The 18517-nt window shown below is 39.7% G+C and overlaps 1 protein-coding gene across 1 annotated transcript in view; it reads left to right on the top strand.

Annotated features, from left to right (window-relative positions):
• cfap221 (cilia and flagella associated protein 221) overlaps positions 1-7205 on the top strand; it is a 35615-nt gene extending 28410 nt beyond the window's left edge. Inside the window, exon 26 of the mRNA XM_015030853.1 lies at positions 7177-7205. The gene's annotated coding sequence lies outside the window, so the exon portion shown is untranslated. The remainder of the gene's footprint in view (positions 1-7176) is intronic.
• Positions 7206-18517: the final 11312 nt, after the last annotated feature.

Here is an 18517-nt window from a genome sequence, read left to right on the forward strand (position 1 = left end):
CTTCCAAAATTTTTTTAATGTTGTAAAATGGTAATTTAAAAATAAAAAAACCCATTTTCCAAAAAAAAAAAAAAAAAAAGACTGCAACCACTGAACCTTAAAATTATATGGAAATAAATCCCTGTCAGCTTAGGCATCTTGGTTGTATGCCTGGTGCTGAAATGATGATTTTCCGTTTTCTCTTCACTTCCTGCCTCTTTTCTCCATCTGATATTTTTCAACCAAGCTGCTGCCAGATTCATGATTCCTTCAAAGCACTGGGCCATTCTGGGCAAATCATAGATCTGTGTGTGTTTTGAAACTGCATTCCTTCAAAAGATAACTACAGCAGGTGAAAACGTGTGACCTGTGCTCTCTGCTGTATTGTGAAATTTGCTGTGATCTTCAGAAGAACTTTGCCGCCTCCAAATCTCATATTTCTGAAATTGACTCTTCGGTTAGCAAGCCTGGCAAAGCATTTCAATTAGCATTCCTTGCTGTGAGTTTCAGAAACAATGGAAAAGTGTTCCAGCTTTCAAATCTGCCACAAATTAGGGTTAATGAGAACATAAATTATGATACCGTCCAACTGTGTAATTGTACGACTGTCAGCACTGAATGAAAAGAATATGAGTTCTCCCTGAGAAAGTGACTAATTGGTCTTTTATTGTTCCAAACTTGCGGCGACGTATTGCTCTCGAGCTGTGCTGCTTCCGTTTTAGTATCTGTAAAGTTTTATTCTTATTGCTTTTTAAAAATAATTTACTGTTGTAAGCTGAAGCCTGAATGTTTGCAGGCAAGAAAAGAGGATTTTGAACTGAGGACTGGATTTGACTGGAAGGACCAAAGGAATATAACATTTGAGTTTTAAAGAGCTTTAAAACCAGCATTGTAAGCTTGGTACTGGAATATTTTTGCAGTATCTTCAACATTTTTACAATATTGTGACAGTATTGAAGCATTCATGGGTTTTTACCTGCAGTGTGAACTAGCCAGGTGTGAGCAGTGGCAGCTAGTCTTCACTTAGCTTGGTGGCTATCGTTGGCTAATGCTAAGACAGAGATGTAATCACATCCAGAGGTGAAAATAAACTACAACCTCTGTGTAAATAGATATAGTGTCATGATTATAATATGTACTGGGATTAGTGTGGAGGAGAAATTGGGGAGAAGTGCGCTTACCTTCAAATTGTGCATATACAGGTTGCTAAGAGACAGGAAAGTTACAAATACATTGGTTGTAATCTGATTTAGGATAAAGAAAATACACATCCTAATCTCATTTAAACTGTTATGTATATATGTTTCGTTAATCAACATACCATAAAACAGGCAAGTAAAAGTTTCTATCATTTGGAGAATTATGTACACAACAGAAATCTCAAATGAGTCTTATCGAGAACAGTCCAACTTAAATTAAATATTCTTTACAATCAAACTGCTCTGTTTCGACACGTATGTTTGGGCACCTTTTCTATGGGAATTAGCATGAAGAACTGAAGCACAATCTTTGAAACATCAACCCGTGTTTATGTATAATGTGTCTAATCGAATAAATTTTTTACGCTGCTGCAGAAAGTCGAGAACATTTTATTTTCTAGCACAATATCAATGTTTTGTCTTCTTTTTTAAGGTGCCTAACCATCTGAGGCTAAACCTTCAGTTATCTACACACACCTTATTAGTGGGATGCCCCCTAGTGGTTGGATTATTAGTTTTAAGATTAGGCTAAAGAAAAGTCCCATCACCTATTTCTATCTGTTGATCCATGCATTAAGCACATAAACCTTTATCAGTGTATACAGAGCATCTGCATAGTGCAGAAAGAGACTAAATGATGTAGTTATTGTGCTGTTGCCAATATGTCAGATCTATAAAACAACAATGCCAGGACTTTAATTACTTAACAATGTGCATCTTCATAAGCTATAACAACATAAGACAGTTACATTGTAGTATAACTGTTGTGTTTCTAAGCTTTTGGAAAAATTGTTTGCAGCAAATCAGCTCCACTGACCTGCAACAGCTAATTATTCACACAGAAATCATTCAGTTTTTACAGATCGCTGGCAGAAACGCACACATTTCAGACAAATAATATACTGTTTGCACTCCCACCATGCTTTTTTTTATGCAGCATCGGCAATTATGCCTCTGAAATATCACCTTAACATATCATCAAGACGACCTGGACTGGACATTTAAATACTGCCTGCCCTCTCTTGGGCCTATCATGGAGGGCAAACACAATATGTCTAAACTGCCTAGAGTCCACAAAAGCTTTCCCTGCCTGCATGATAAAATATAGATAATGACCTTATCTAAAACTCTCGATAAGACAGCTTTAAAATGCTTCATAATTAAGGAAGATAATGAACTAGTAGAGTGACAGAAATTGTGAGAAAAAAGCAATGGAATACCTCAAAGGTTTCAGCAATTATGCAGGGAATGAATTCATGTGGGGAACAAAGCGATGAGCCACAAAGAGTAAAACATCTTCTAAATTAATTGTATTCAAGGTCAGAATGAGAAAGAAGAGAAAAAGCCTGAAAGTTCAAAGAAATATGTATTAAAAAGAAATTCTAACAAAGTTTCTTTTTCAATGTTGATTGCTTTTTGATAAAATAAGAGGATTCTAACATGTTTATCATGTCAAAGACTTTTTCTGATGCCTTTCTTCCTTCCTTACTGGAGACTTTCCCCTATCCCCACCAGAAAGTCACGGACGTCTCAGTAGTAGATGGAGATTGTTCTGCCGCAGTGAAAGATTTCTTCATTTTAAGGCTTTGTTCACCTCTTTAGCAGGAACGGCAACAAACAGTGGTGTCATTGTATCGGTTTCAGTGGGGCAGCACTCTAAACTGCTGGAACCACATTAGATGGCGGGCTCACACAGCAGCAGTGGGTTAATTTGGCTTCTTATCAGCTGTTCAGAGGAATCCCGAATGAATAAATAACAGCAGTGTTTAAACTTTAATCCTCCGCGCTTCTACCGAGAGCAATTATTTGTTATGCCTTTATTCACAAGAAAAACAAGGAAAAACGCCAACATAGCTGGAAATAAAAAAAAATAAAACAAACAAAATATCACGTTTTGTCAAGCTGATAATAGATGTCAGAGTTCATGCGTGCATATAAAACACAATTCACCAAGCCTCCGCTTCGTTTTATGCAGACACTGCACAGTTGGCACGCAAATCTGATTTGCCGCGGCGATATGGCATGTTGTTGTGGGAAGTTATGAGTCTGTGAAGATTTCACCGACACACCTCTCTTGATTTACTGTTCGGTCGAACACGAATAGCAAATATGAAGTGTGCGCCGAAGCGCTGGCTGTCTTTCGCTTTCACAGGCACATCTGAAATGATCTGTGTGGAACGTTAACATTAATGTTACCGGTGGCAGCCTCCTATCACTTACACAGGCTAATGGAGCCATTAATGTTACATATATCATGGCTGGAAACAAACAAAAAAAGCTTTTGAGAACCATTACACTCATGCACAGAAAATTACACCATAAAGCACAAATTAATGGATTTTTCTTTTTCTTTTTTTTTCTGCAAGCAGAATACTCCAAATATTTGAAGCGAGGATAGAAACATAGAACGGTTTTCATGTTTAGAGGATAAAAGAAAGTTTGTGACCAGCAATACTTTTGTTGACTTGTTTGTGGATTATTATGGTTTAAACCCACCTGTCCAAATCACTACATAAAAATACGGGTCATCATTTTATCCCTTTTCCCTCCTTTCAGTGTGTAAACAAACCATTTTGTACTGATGTTCTTAACCATTGCTTGTCAGTTTAGTCACAAAATGTAAGATTTTTTAACTGTTGCTAGAAGACTAAGATAGCTAAGGATTCATTTTATTTTTAAAACAAACACGTTAAAATAAGTATTTGCTCATAACTACCCTACAAAATCCCATTCCAAACAATACAAACAATCCTCACAAACTCTGTTCTGCTTCGGTTCCAGTGTCCAACTCTGCAATGTTCACGTCTTGCATAAGCTGCACAATTGTCAGAAACGGCACTTAGCTTAAAATGGCACAGGTACTTTCGCAATTATGCTGCTATTACGGATCCACCATTGACATTTCAAGCTCTCGTTCTTTTATTAGCTCTCAGCCCATTCCACCTTGTTTGTTTCTTTTTCTCTGATTAATAAAAAGAGATGCCAGCCGTTTCTCAAGGGATCCTGTCTCCGCTGCCTTGGGCGGCCGTTGTGCAGCTACAAATGAGCCGAACCGCCCTCCAACCAGGTTTGAGCCTGGCACTCGATTTCACTATCACCTAATCCGGGGAGTCAGGTGTTGATGGGAAGCACAGTGTTGTCAGGGGAACACGCTTAACGTTATATTAGCAACAGCACGTATGCAGCAGGAGAAGGTGGTGAAGAAAAGGTCAGGAAGGACACCATGGTGTGATCTGTGAAGGTGTCACAAGAAGAGAAACAAGGAAAAAAAAAATGGATCAGTGCATTCTTTTAGTGTCGATGTACGACTTCAGTTTCAGTCGTGGTTTTCTGTCTTAGCTTATCAGGAAAGTTAACTGTATCTTCAGTTTAACTGTTGCAAGAAGAAGATTCCTTTATTTTTTTGTGAGGAAAAAAAAAGCAACGTATAACATCTGATATTTTTTCATCTCGGTGAATCTGACTGAAACAGAGATCTGACAAGATGGTGGAAGTGAAAGAGCAAAGACATCATCAGCTTCAGCTTCTCTTTCAAGCCTTATTAGCACGCCCATGTCAACACGCTGTGGAGGTCGCTCCAGGAAGGATTTTCACACATTCACACAAGTCTGAGCTGGGAGCTTTACAGCACCACCAACCACCAACACACCCAGGAAACCTTAAAGTGGTTATTAAAAAAACTTTTCAACTCTTTTCATTCGTTTGTTGGCCGTATGTGAAGAGCGGTCATCTAAACCTAAGAAGTGGTAGTTCCACTTTTGGAAGCAAAAACTCAGGAACATTGAGTGCAGTTTAGCGTAATATCATTAAACTAATTGTCGGTCAACCTCTATAGAAAAGAGGTAACATCAGTTATTGTAAGTCGTTTGCGTTCTAAACCATTACATCCCCTCCATTGTGATTTATCTTCAGTATTTTTCTGAAATGCTGTTAGTTTCACACCAGATGTAACAGGAGGAACACCAACTTTTCAAAAAAATTTCCACTTCCACAAAATATTTTCTCCAACGTTTTGTCTTCATGAAGATGGCGTTTGATAAATGTGAGATGGACGTCTTCCCTTTGCTTCTTTGAACTCTTCTGCTATTTTTGCCCAGTTCCTTTCTTATTGCTAAATCACAAACACTGATCTTAACAGAGGCCAAACTCTCCTACTCATCGCTCTTCCATGTTTTCTCCAACTGTAGATAATATCCTTCATTGGAGCCCAACAGCCTAGGAAATGACTTGGTAACTCTTTTCAGGCTGATAGATGAGTCTGAAAAGGACTTAATAGACTTCCTGTTTCTACTCGTCTGGCAGTAATCAGATGTTGAACTTCGATTTGAAAAGAAGTGGTTAATTTATTATTTAACGGGGGGGAAGTAATATTTTGTTCCGATAGTTTGCCTTAAATAAAATCACTATTTGAAAACAATTTTTTTTTTATCTTGACATTGCCAACAGGTGTTTTTTTTTTTTTTTCCTTTTGTACAAAACAGTTTTGGCATCTCTACTTAGCAAATCAGTAAATCAGACCATCTGACACTCTTCGTCTTGAGTTCTTTCACAAGTTCACTTTTTCAACTTCCTTTCCCTCCCAGTTGAAATCTTTTCCAAGCCTCCTATGGAGGTTTGAAAGGTAGTCAGACTGCAGGCGGATTTGTTGGCTGCCACTGCATGTGGAGGAAGCTTAGCTAATGATGTGCTTGCTTAGCCAAACTTTGAGCTCTTCACACATTTTTCTTCTATCTACTGTAAGTTGACGTAGTTTTGCTGTGCAACACTGGATGTGCAGGTTAAATGTAACGTCTAGAGCAGGAATTTTCAGTGCAATAGCGATTAATTTAATTTGCCTACTGATTTTATAGAAAAATTGACAAAATTACTTGGTCAGTGGACGCGCAGCTACAATTAAGTGGATACTCCTTTGACACACTTTTGTTTGCTTTTTCCCAAATAGTCGACTCCTGAACCTTCAACTATGAATTTTTCTGCCTGAATGCAACTTATTTTTCTCACTTTGCTACGTTATCATAATAAATATGATTCTGTTATTATAGGGCTACATCCATGAGGGCTCAAATGTCAACACGGGTCTACACCATCCAAAATGGCTCTCAAATGTCATCTTAAAATGTCAGGTTTCTCTGAAGTAAAACGAATGAAACTATTAGGAATTTATTGAAATGTTTCCAACAAAAAAGGGACATTATAAGCCAAGATTATTTATGTTTATATCATGCAAAATGAGCACCATGCAAGCAATTTTTAGTACATTATATATTTTTCACTTGAACTTGAACTTGAACAGAAAGAAACTTTTAACACAATTACCTGACATCTTAACACTTCAGAAAGCCACAGTGATTAATATTCTCCTTAAAGCTATAAAAGAGTTTGGTGTTTTGACACCGGTGGATGTTTTAAGGATGCCAGACAATTTATCCAACAGTCGAAAACAGTTCTTTGGCAGTATCTGAACAGCAGTGGTAAAGATTTTTCTTAATCTCTAAGGAAATCATTATCTCATAATTATGTGTGATCTGCAGTAAGTCATTAGTATGGGATTGTGTAGGTGGTTGATTGGCCCGACCAGTTTTGAATGCGCTCTGTGGGCTTTAGTCCAAACTATCTCAGCAGTTACAAGAAAGAAACTAATTACAAAAAAACAACAAAAAAATATTTTGATTTGTTTAAGACGTGCTCCTATAAGATGGTATATCCACATAATTGCAAAGCATTCTAACTTTATTTATTAGAGAGCTGCAAGTTTAACATTTCGCCCTGCAGTTTATGTTTATTCAGACTGGTTCTCCATGCATCCTAATTACTTTTCCCTGTCCTTCACCGTCCTGTTCTCTGTATATAATGCTCATCCTAATGTTACATGTTGTAAAACTATATGCATGCTGGCAGCTAGGCCTTAAGCACATCCAACCTGTCTGCGAATGCTGCACTTGTCAAGACGACTCTATGCTTTCTGGCATTTTTATTTCCACCCACATTTCCCCATGTTCCCCTGCAACACACACACACACACACACATGCATATGCACACCGGCTGTTTATTATCATTCCCTGGCTAGAGTCGGCTTCGATTCAGCCCATCAAGTGCATTTTTTTTTTTTTTTTTTGTTTTTTTTGTAACTCAACAGGGTTAGCCTTCAAAATTATTGGCAAAATAGCCCACAAATCATTGGGAAATGACTTTTTAACTCTCTCAGGTTAGCCCAGTGCAACCTCACTATCCCCCTACCTGGAGAGGAAATGAACTCAACGGCTCGCTTTAGCCTGTATATATGTTTCAATGACTGGCTAGTGGTAATCTGTTAGCGCCTCTCTCTGTGAGCTATGGGGCTTACAAATCTCTCTGGAATCACACACACACACACGTGCACAGACACACACGCCGCTCAAAAGCACAAAGACGGAGCGACACAGCTGCCTGGGAGAGGCGGCAGACACGAGGGATTACCAAGGGTTACCCACTGTTCGTATATCAGGCCTGTTTGTGTTCTCGTTTCTGTACCCCAGTGGGAACCTGAAGTTACTGACTGACATTTGGGGAACCTGTCACTATGAAGATGAAGACTGCAGTCACATACGGTTACATTTCAAGTAAACTAAGTTTTAAACAACTGATAAAGGGAAGAAAATGCAGCTAGCATCTCAGTGGTGCATGCATATGAATGAATCTGCTCTCCTCTTGTCTCCGCCTCCTTTTATTCCTGTTTATAAGCATGTTTGAGGAAGGCCCAGACCTGTTAGCGTAATGTGCGTTTTCCCAGCCCACCTCTAACCATTCATCATGACATTTACTGCACGGCCCTTCAGATAAACACCTGATGAGATGAAATATTGATTTCTCCCTCCTGCAGCCTCACCGTTTCACTTTCACACACAGAAACACACACATGTGCTCCCACCCAATAAAACTGTAGCCTCAGCCTCTGTGTCACAGCCTCTGTGTACTTAAGAACAGTTGAAATGATTTGTGTGCAGTGGCTGCTCTAACACATCACTGGTTTTATTCCCCTCATCCATATTTCTCCCAGAGCAAACAGCAAGAGATACATCATCAGATTTTACTTGAACATTTCTTAGACTAACTGCAGTTAGTGAACAAAAACAGATGGAGGCAATATATATATTTTTTGTGCCTACCTAAAGTTTATAGAGTCACCCTCAATTAATCAAAGGGCTCACGAAATTAGGACATGTCTACAGGTGCTTTTGTGTCTGGAATAGGCTTTGTCTGTGCAGTCTGGGGTTATCCTGTGGGAGAGAAGAGCGCCAGCCGTGCTGGTTCTGCAAACTATTTGGTATCTTTACGCCTGGAGCAAGCATTTCTTTTTTTGGTGTAGAGGCAGTGGACATCAGTCACCTTTTGCTCCCTTTCCTCTTTTCTGTTGCATTCAGAACATGCAGGGAACCAGCTGGGGTTGTGGAGATGGTCCAGTTTGCTGACATTATGGTGGTATCTGCTCTTTGCTGATGACACTGTCCTCCTTCAGTGAACCGTAACTGCTGATGTGCACCAGAGCCCTTTGCTCGGCTGAATGTGTCATGGATCAGCACCTCTGCAGTCCCTGTTGAGCGCCTTAAAGAAACAGTGCCAGTATTTCGGATGTCATTTGAGGTAGCTCATGTTTTGGTCCAGGTAAAGTACCAAAGGTGAAGACTCTTTGCTCACCCTACAAACCTTTAGCCACATTTAGATAGTTTTGGATACGCAGTGCATCTAAGAATAATGCAAACGGAAAATGGAAAATGTATCCCTTACAGTTGAACAAATGTTCAAAGGACGGGTGTGGTTTAGGTTTATTCTATTTTTAATATGTAATACCATTCACTATATTTGCTATGTTATTCACTGCACACTAAATGTAAGTCCAGCATTTGTAATTTTGACCATCTAGTGAACCTTTATGTACATTCCCCATAAAAGTAGGGCACAAGTTGAAGAAACATAATTGTAAAAAAAACGTTTTATTTAGTGCCAGTTCAAATCACAATTTGTCCTTTTATCTTACGAAATACCAACATAATGAATGTCATTCCCATTAGCCATTGCTAAACTCTAAAGGTCATTGCTGCTCTGGCTTTTGTGCCTTAGAGATTGGAGCCAAAATAGGGTAAAGAGCGGCCATTGGTGAGAAAATCTTAGTCCACTGTCTTTTTTCCCAACTATGTGTAGTTGAATGTTTTACATGGCATTCCTCTTGAGATGAGAAGTGTGTTGTTAAGCCAAAGCACCGCCAGTGTGCTAAGTCAAGACGTATCACGAAGACATTCGTGTTTTTGATTATCGCAGATCAGTGGACTGAAAAAGATCTGCTCAGGATGACTCAATGAGCTGAAGTAAATCTGCATAACATCACCGTTCTGCTGTGTCTATATGCATTGTGTGAATCCTGCAGGGACAGAAAATGTTATCTTACTCATAGGTGCATTAATGCCTGAGACAGAGCCAGCCCTGACAGCCAGGATATATGTACACTCCTCACCACATGCTGCTTACGTGACACATCTCACCCCCAACACAGATCACAGCATCTTGCAAATGTGAAAATGACTCATTGAGCTGTCTAAATACCTTCCTTCACAGCTCCTTTCACACTTGGCAAACAATAGGCTGCACCAATCTGCACCTGTTTACCATGGCTATTACCTTAGCAAGCTGGAAGGAGTATCACAAATTGTCTTGCAGTTCAGAGACCCAGCGAAGCCAAATTTTTTTCCAAATTGTGGCAGCTAAAAATGTTTGCTGCAAACTCAATAAACTCTGTGTGAAGTAGCAGCAAAGAGCAAGCAAAGTTTCTATCGACGGGAGAAATTTTCTAGAGTATTGTTTGGGAAAATGGACAGAAGGGACCTAATTGTCACAGAAGACCCTACCTGTTGCACCTTTAAACCATTTTCTAAAACACATCTAACTTAAAAAGACCTACATTCTAGAGGAATACATCTATTAACGTATTTCTGTTATTTTTCCATTCTTCCATCAAATGGTGGAAGAAAACAGATTGCATCGATACAAGCTTTATTGTCGTTACCAGCTTTACACATCGCCAACTGTGTCTAGTAGGTCAGATAGGCTTTCAGGCCAGAGAGACTCATCATGTTGTTCTGTGTACAGTCACATTTTGCAGTCGCCGCACGCACGTATGGCACGCCAGCTGCAACCCTGGAAGCACATAGCCCTCCTACATAATTCCTAATTTAACCCTGTGAATGGGAAACCATGTGAGGCCAAACTGGCACCCAGAGTAATCCTGCATCAAACCCACCAGACCAATTGAAAGTGCACCCATGACAGGACTCATGTGATGTTTCATTACACATTAATGGCCCCAAACAGCCTTAGAATTTCAACTTGTACTGACATTTGTATGTATTTGCATTTAGGTTTTGCTTTATTTTTGAAGTTGATTCCGGGTTTTTGATGGATGCACCAGAAAATAAAGGGTTTCGAGTTGTTAAATAGGAAACGACTGTTATAAGCAAAGACTGTTGAGATCTCTGGTTCTAAAAATGGGAAAATGACATTTATTAGTAAGAAATTGGGAACAAATTTACCTCTGAACTTTACTGATAAGCACAAAAGTTTCTTGAAGCCCCTTTTTGCAATACTATATATACAGTATGCTTTGCTGTTAATTATGCAAATTAGTTTTGTATGCCTGCTTTTCATGTAATGAGTACTAATGGGCGTAAAGTATATTTTGACATTTCATCAAAACCTAAGTGCATTTTGGAGACGTTTCATGTTGGATGCAGAGGTGAAAATACTTTCAAAATGATTTACAGTGAACCTGCGATTACCTGCAAGTAGCTGAAACTTCGGACTATCTCTAAAAACATAACGTCTCATTTCTAATAGCTCAAACACAAACTCTTACAAATCAGCTGATTTCATCGTTTCCCTTTAGTTCCTTCTTGTGCTTATAAATGAATCATTTTCTACTCAGCCACAGGACAAACACACACATGAATTTTAAAGATTAACAATCAAGACGCCGTTGTCAACATCACACTGCTGTTAAAAACGGCTGTGGTGTTTTTCACATGAGTTTGCATTAAATAACACATCGTCAGTCTGCTACCAGCAGTTGTTGAATTTATTTATGTGTCCTGCTTCAGAAAAGATCAAAATGCTCCAAAAAACAGAAACCGTTGACAGAAACAAACACTTTATTCTCTGAAGGAAGTCTAAATTCATGTTTCTGTGTAATTTCCCCTCTAGTCTAGCGTACACTGTGTTTTCTAGGCTCGGATCAACAAATATCTGTTCAGTCACTTCGTTGGTGTTACTGTTTACAACCTACACATAATTACAGATAGTAAATCTATTTATCTATTTAATCAGAGTTAAACGACATCATTTTCTAATACAATTTCAACGAGAGAGTCTGAGATCTGGCCTGCCCGGACCGATCATCGATTGAAATGATTATAACTATGTATCTCTGCTAAACCAAAGGTCAGCATTAGTTTACTGTATGCTTGATGTTTCAGAACAGAGCGAATGTTCTTCACTTTTCATTTTAACTTGTTTAATGTAAACACAATTAGATTAGCAGTGGAGTCTTAGAGTTTACAAAGCAAAGTAATGACTCACTGCAATCTGAACAAGGCTTCCTGCTTTCTGAACCCCATGCAGCCCAAATGATTGATCTTATGATTTCTGCATGCTTCTTGTTAGGTTTTGCATCCTGTAAGTTTGTTTACTCTGAGCAAACCATCAATTGCAGAAGCTATTATTTCTGCATTGTTTATGGGGAAGGCTTGGCTTTTTCTGGTATTTTCCTGGAGCTGGTTTAGTTTTCTGCTGAGGCAGAATGTAATAGGAGTTTACTGAAACCCTGTGCGTTTCCATCTGTGCTTTTCAGCACGGCTTGTTCTGGCCATTTTCCGTGTCACACCAAAATGTTATGACCCGCTAAACTGAAATAGCAGACGTAGTGACACCGCGGCTCTTCATTAGCAGGCAGAGGGCACTGCCGCAGCGGGTAGGAAGGTTTTTCAGTCATCTTCTTCAGGCCACAACACAACTGTGTGAGTAGAATAGCAGAAACACCTAAGTAACATAACCCAGTAAAAATAGAGCCAAACTGCTTCTCTTTAGGTTCAGCAATCAGTAAAAACCTTTAATAAACTTTAGTTATTAAATTGGATTTAATAACTTTAACTTTGATTCTGCTGTGACACACACATTAAAAATTTACATTTCATGTCTTGTTACCGTTTGACAGACTGTGTGTAGAACCTTAAGGAAAGACGTTACTTGACCATTTTCTAAACTTTTCTTTCTTTGTTTGCCGCCTCGTCTTAAACTTTTCCTGTTTCTAGAGCACAATCCTTGTTGCTTTCTAAATCAGATAGTCTAAGTCGGTACAGTTGTTTCTCTTTTCTCATTAACTTGTCGGTTAAACAGAGGCTTAAATTAATAAAACGAGCTCCCAAGCCTCTCTGGAAAGGTGGGTCTGTATCGTGTTCTCCATTAGAAAAGGTGTTTGTACCTGGAGCGGGGGACAGTGTTTGTGGTGCGAGGTCTCAGAGGTGTTGCTTTGTGACACCAATATGGCAGACTGTTGCTCCGTAATGAGCAGAGAAATGGCATCCTGCTCCTCAGCTCTCGCCTTGCCAGAATGTATCAGACCTTAAGCTATTTTTGACAGCAGCTGACAATACATGCTGCTTCTGCTCCTGGTGGAGGGTGGGGGGCAACAGCTTAACTGGGCTGGGTGCGCTCTCAGAAATGGGTGCAGTCACCTGTTGTTGACTTTCTTGTAGTTTCAAGAAAGCGATACTGTTTGAAGAGTTCAGTTGGGTGGAAAAGCATGTTTTTTTGTTGTTGTTTTTTGGTTAAAGATTCAGATCTATGTAATGATCCTATATGAAGACAAACTGTGTCAGATTTTCAGCGCTATTTGAATACGTTGCTTTCGTGGGCTTGACTTGCTGTCAGAAGTGCAAAAATGAACAATCTCTCTCAATAAGCTTCTGACAGAGTCGTTCCCACAGGAGGCGAGGTTCAGTCGGCGAGTGACGAGGACGATCAGCCTCTTCGTGTTGCTCACTCGCTGCAGACCGGCGGCTCGTGGGGAACGATGCTGGGATCTGGTGGCTGAGTGTAACCAAACAGCTGATGTTTTTATGATGCAATCCCAGCGTAAAACGGGTAAGCGCATCATCTGCGGCCCAACAGTCGCTCTTTATTTGGCTGGTATTTACTCAGCAGTGGAGCCTGTGGGCACAGTGTGATCCACAGCACAGTCAGGGAGGGAGAGATGTACATGTGATCTGCATGTGGCGCTGTGGGAAGCTCAGACTTTTTATTTTATTTTATTTTATTTTGTAGTATTCTAAGAATTATTAGAAGGGGCTGCAACAGAATTGAGACTGGAGTTGAAGTTTTTCCAATTTAGCAAGAGCAACAATGGAAAGGCTTAGATCTAAGCATATTTTGGAATGGTCCAGTCAAAGTCCAGACCGAAATCCAATAGAGAATCTGTGGTAAGACTTAAAAATTGATGTTCATAGTTAATCTGACTAAACCGAAGCTGTTTTGTAACATTAAATAAAACATTTAGCCCCTTTATCGGTCATACTTCACTATGTAGTTGTAACTGAAAAGTGTAACACTACCATATTATATTATATTTGGAAATGCCACATTTTTAGATCTGCATTTAGAAAAAATAATAATTTGAAGATAAAGTGTTTTACTTATTCTAAAAGAGAAAACTTAAAATCATAACAAACAACTGACTAATTTTAATTAATTGTGGTGGAACATTTTCAGACTTTTATCTGTGTCACATAAATATTAAGTTTAAAAGAATCAGTTGAATCCTTTCAAGAAACTTGTAAAAGATATAAGTCTCAAACATTTATTCATCTTCAAAATTAGTTCAAGATAAACTGAGTCTATTTCAACACTCCCAGTTTATAAAATAATCTCTCGAGAGGGAAAAAATGAAAATACCAAATACTGTCACAGTTGTTGCATTTTAAAATGAAAGTTTTGGTGAGTAATGCTTTATTTGATACATTTCATTTCATTCTGTAAGACTGCCAATTTTGAACACAGACTACTATTATTGACGCTTGCAAGAAAGTAATAAAGTATTGGACTAATGAAGTCATGACAACGTGGGATAAATATAAAATACGTGCTTTTTCCAGTCAGTAGTCAACTGAAACCAGCTGAATTAAAGTTGAATCTGGAGGCGTTTCAGTAGGTTTGAAAACACAGTTATCGCATATCATTTCACAGATGGGTACATGTGGAAACAATAAAGCTGAATAATATGTTAAATGTCCGTCGTCATGGCAATATTCATGTACACAATATCAGAACCGCAAAGGACGGCTTGGATGAAATAATTGGAAGATGCATGGCATCAAAATTTCCTAACACTGAGCTTCGTTTTAGTCACAATCTTTTCAGCTAAAATTCAAGGTTGGTAAGACGCAGAGTAGTGATATTTTGTTTTGTTGTAGCAAAGAACATTTTAGTTGTCAAAACTCATCCCAAACAAGTTTTATGTTAGTTCTTACAAATGAAAACAAATCATTTTTAAATGGACTCCAGGCGCCGGTTTCACCTTCGTCCTCATTGCGCCTGAAAAACGCCTCTGCCTCAGATTGCCATACTTCATGACGGCTGTTTTAAAATATTCTGTCAGTGTTACAAAAAATCCAAAAGCCCGATTTGCACAGCAAGCAGGCTTACGGTGGCGACTAAATAAATTGGCATTTACTTTCCCCTGCACACCAAAGCGGCGTGTGACAAACACGGTGCTCACCCAGTCATTGTGCCATATTGAGAAGGTTCTCAAATGCCACGCTGATTTGCATGTCTCCTCCTGCCAAAGCGAATGAGCAATTAAAGCATGTTTGACTCAAGGAAGACAGGCGGCGCTTGGCAAAAATTACTCATTGTGGTTCAGCCCTCAGAAAATAAGCAATTAACACCTGCTTTCCTCCCCTCACTCATCCCTCCTGGCTCTCAGTAATTATTTTCAAACCTTCCAGTGCGCCATTAAATCCAAAAATACAACCGTGTCTATGTACGTTTGCCGCCTGCCTCCCTAAATCCTTTTTTTTTCCCCCATTGAAGCTGGACCAAAAAAAAAAAAATTAAACTCCTTTGCTCATGTTGTGACATAGTTTAATACACCAACAACAAAGAAAACACAGCAGAACAAACTCTTTTATTCCCAAACATCCCAACACACACAAACACTGGCAGCCTTGGAAGGGCTTTCTGCTGCTCCGGCTTCGTCCATTTAAAGGAACAGCAGCACATTTTCCGATGCCCCACTCTTAATGGCAGAAAGACATCTGAAGATCAAACATCAGAGGGTCGGGTCCAGTTTCTTCCTGTTTTGTAGTGGTTTGAGTGCGTTATAATCCGAAACCATGGAAACCGAGTCGCATTTTCAATACTCCGTCTGGATGTGGACTCTTTCATGCGCTTGTCGTTGCTTTACTAGCTCCATTATTTCTTTGAAGGAAAGTGGAAGACAAATCAAAGCTGGTGGAAACTTTAGAGGACTTTTTGCACATGAAGGGAGACGTGGTTGCAGGTCGCTAAAACAACGCTAACTCTATTCTGGAACCAATCTCAAATCTAATGATTGCAAATAAGCTGGATGAATGGAGAAGGGGAAAAAAATGGAAACATTTCTGAGATGGAGATGCAGCGTGTCCTGTCGCCATAGTAACTCCCTCTTGCAGCCTGTCTGCCCAGAGATACAGACGTGCTGTCCTGTAGCGGAGCTGCCGAATGGCTCAGTCTAAGCAGCAGGGAACATGTTACATTATAATGTGTAATTTTTTTTTTCTTTTTTTTAGTTTCAAGCCCCTGACTGGTTTTAAAATGAAGGAAAAAAAAAACGTGAAAGTCTTTGCTCCTTCTTTTTGTCATTAGTGGAGAAAGTGAGGGACTGGTGAGGCTGCAGACTCCTGTTGAGGTATGCAAGGAAAATTACACAAGCAGCAGGAATATTATGCCTTATCTAAAAGGGAAGAGAATAAAAACAGCTGAAACTGAATCTACCTCCCAGTTATCGTTACCACAGTTGCACAGCTGGCTTTTACAGGAAGTGACTAAAGTATGTCAAGTATCTTTAGCTTCCACGTCCTCCTTCTGCAAAAAGCGCTGCGAAACAGCCAACCCCTCGAAATATAAACCACGTTGCACATTTCGACTCTACGGAGCGTCCTTCCAGCCTTCACGCTCTCACAGTCAGATTGTTGAAAACTTCCACTGGTGCACGCTTGAAGCATTTCGAGTCTTTTGTGGCTCGCCGGCCTGAAAGCCGGTGTGTTTCAGTTGGTTCGACAACATCTTTTAACACAGGAGCCTAATGTAAGGGCATGAAACTTTCAAAAGCAACATCAGAACAGCCTCTGCCATTAAGTACACTTCAACTCCAGTGCTGCAGCCACTCCATCACTTTTGTTTTTGGGGGGATGTTTTGGACTTGCTTTCTATTTTTTTTTTTCTCCTATGAAAAGATTACCTCTCTTTTTCACTCCTCTGGGAGAGTAAACAGATATGTGGAATGAAAACAGAAGTGAAATAGGTCGGAGGAATTTTCCCAAGCCTCCATCTCCGCTGTGAGTCAACGTATATATGGCGAAATAGAGCGAAGGCATGATTCGATGTCCATCCATACATGCGGGAGAAAGAGAGATGAAAGAGGAGGATCCTTTCTGTGTGCCTCACCGAAGCTGGGAAAATACCACAAGGCCTTTCAGGGGGAGACATGATTTATTTAAACGGTTTACATGGAGGAGAACATCATGTAGTTCTTATCTAATTTTTCTTCTCTGTCTAAGTGGGGGAGAAGAAGAAGCGGCGGGGGGTGGTATTCCCTCTTCAAAACACTCAGGAGTCCTTCCTCTTTTTTAATATTTACTACGCTTCAGTGCTTCATCATCACTGTTTCCAAGAGAAATGTTTCCCCTTCACTTATGCATGAATAAATTAAGATGATGGGGGTGTTATCAGAAAGAGAAATAAGAAAATGCATCATCATTACCTTGTTACAACCCAGTGTCGTGTTTATTACCAAAGAGTAACCAGTATTAAGTGAAATATTTAATCTTTGTAAGTGCTCTTGCTGTTGAAATTAAGTAAATTCAAACTTCCAGTAACTTTATTCTTAAGCTATTCTGTTTTAGAAGGATTTTCTAGAGAAATTTGGTACAAAATCCTTCTAACACGTTGTAGAAAAGTAATCCAGAATCCAGGGCACATATATGACGCTAGCTTTATAAAGGGACAGGATCAACTTTCTCTGCTTCCTTCTTAGACTCAAAGCATATTCAGCTTTTTTCATTGAACAAAAGCTTGAGCCAAAACGAGAGAAAATTATTTAAAGTCCCACCTCTTGTTTGACCTTGCAGACAATCATGCTTTGTATTTTCGGAGCAGTCTATCCTGACCAACTACGCACAGAGTCCATTAAAAAAAAAAAAAAAAGATTCAGAATTACCTCAATTTGCACACTATCTGTGAGTCTGTCGGCCTCTTTAGAGATTCTCCAGCTTAATGAGCCTCGGGCTTCAAATCTCATTTGTTCGAGCCACAATACTCAAATTCAGACTTGGGGGAGTGGCTCTTCTTTCAGTAAAGCACCGAGTTCGTTCAGACTTGCCATATCTCTATTTCAAGGCGTCTCTTCCAAAAAGTGAAGTATCTATCGAGGTTGAAGTAGCTGATTTAGCTATCAGCCGTCCAGGGTAAGAAGTCAGGATGTTCTCTTTTGCTGCCCTGGTTTTGTTCATTCTTCTTCTCGTTTCTTTTCAAAGTCCAAGAACTTTCCGAGCATCGCTCTAAACGACCTAACTAGCTCTTTACTGGCCGAATCCCTTTCCCCCTTTCTGCATTTTGCTCCTTTGCTGCGTAAGTTATTTCCCGCACAGTTAAAACCATCTGCAGCGAAACCATCAGGTTCTGGTGTCAGTCCTCGGAGCCGGCAAAGGTACCAATTTCTCTCCTGTCAGCTTCAATTGAACGAATTGGACTGCAAAGAGTTGCTCCACTACACAGAGTGCTGTTGTTTCCTTCAGGGGCTTGGCAAGCACTTTCCAATACCACCCTCTATTGATGCTTCTAATGCAGCTGCTGCTGTAATCTCCCTCTCCACATAAATGTGAAACTTGTGATGTGTTGTGTTGTGGTGCTGGTGGGGGGGGGGGGAAATGATAGAAATGCTGTAAACAGGCACATGCACGGGAGTAATGGCTCACCGCTGATACGTTCTGTCCTCTTCCACAGCGGCACCTCCAGCCGCAGAAGCAGACAAACAACAAGCCTTCCTGCTTTCCTTTTCTAG

The sequence above is a fragment of the Poecilia latipinna genome, unplaced genomic scaffold, assembly GCF_001443285.1.
Source record: "Poecilia latipinna isolate Pla-1442-1.1 unplaced genomic scaffold, P_latipinna-1.0 Scaffold194, whole genome shotgun sequence".
Classification (NCBI taxonomy): domain Eukaryota; kingdom Metazoa; phylum Chordata; class Actinopteri; order Cyprinodontiformes; family Poeciliidae; genus Poecilia; species Poecilia latipinna.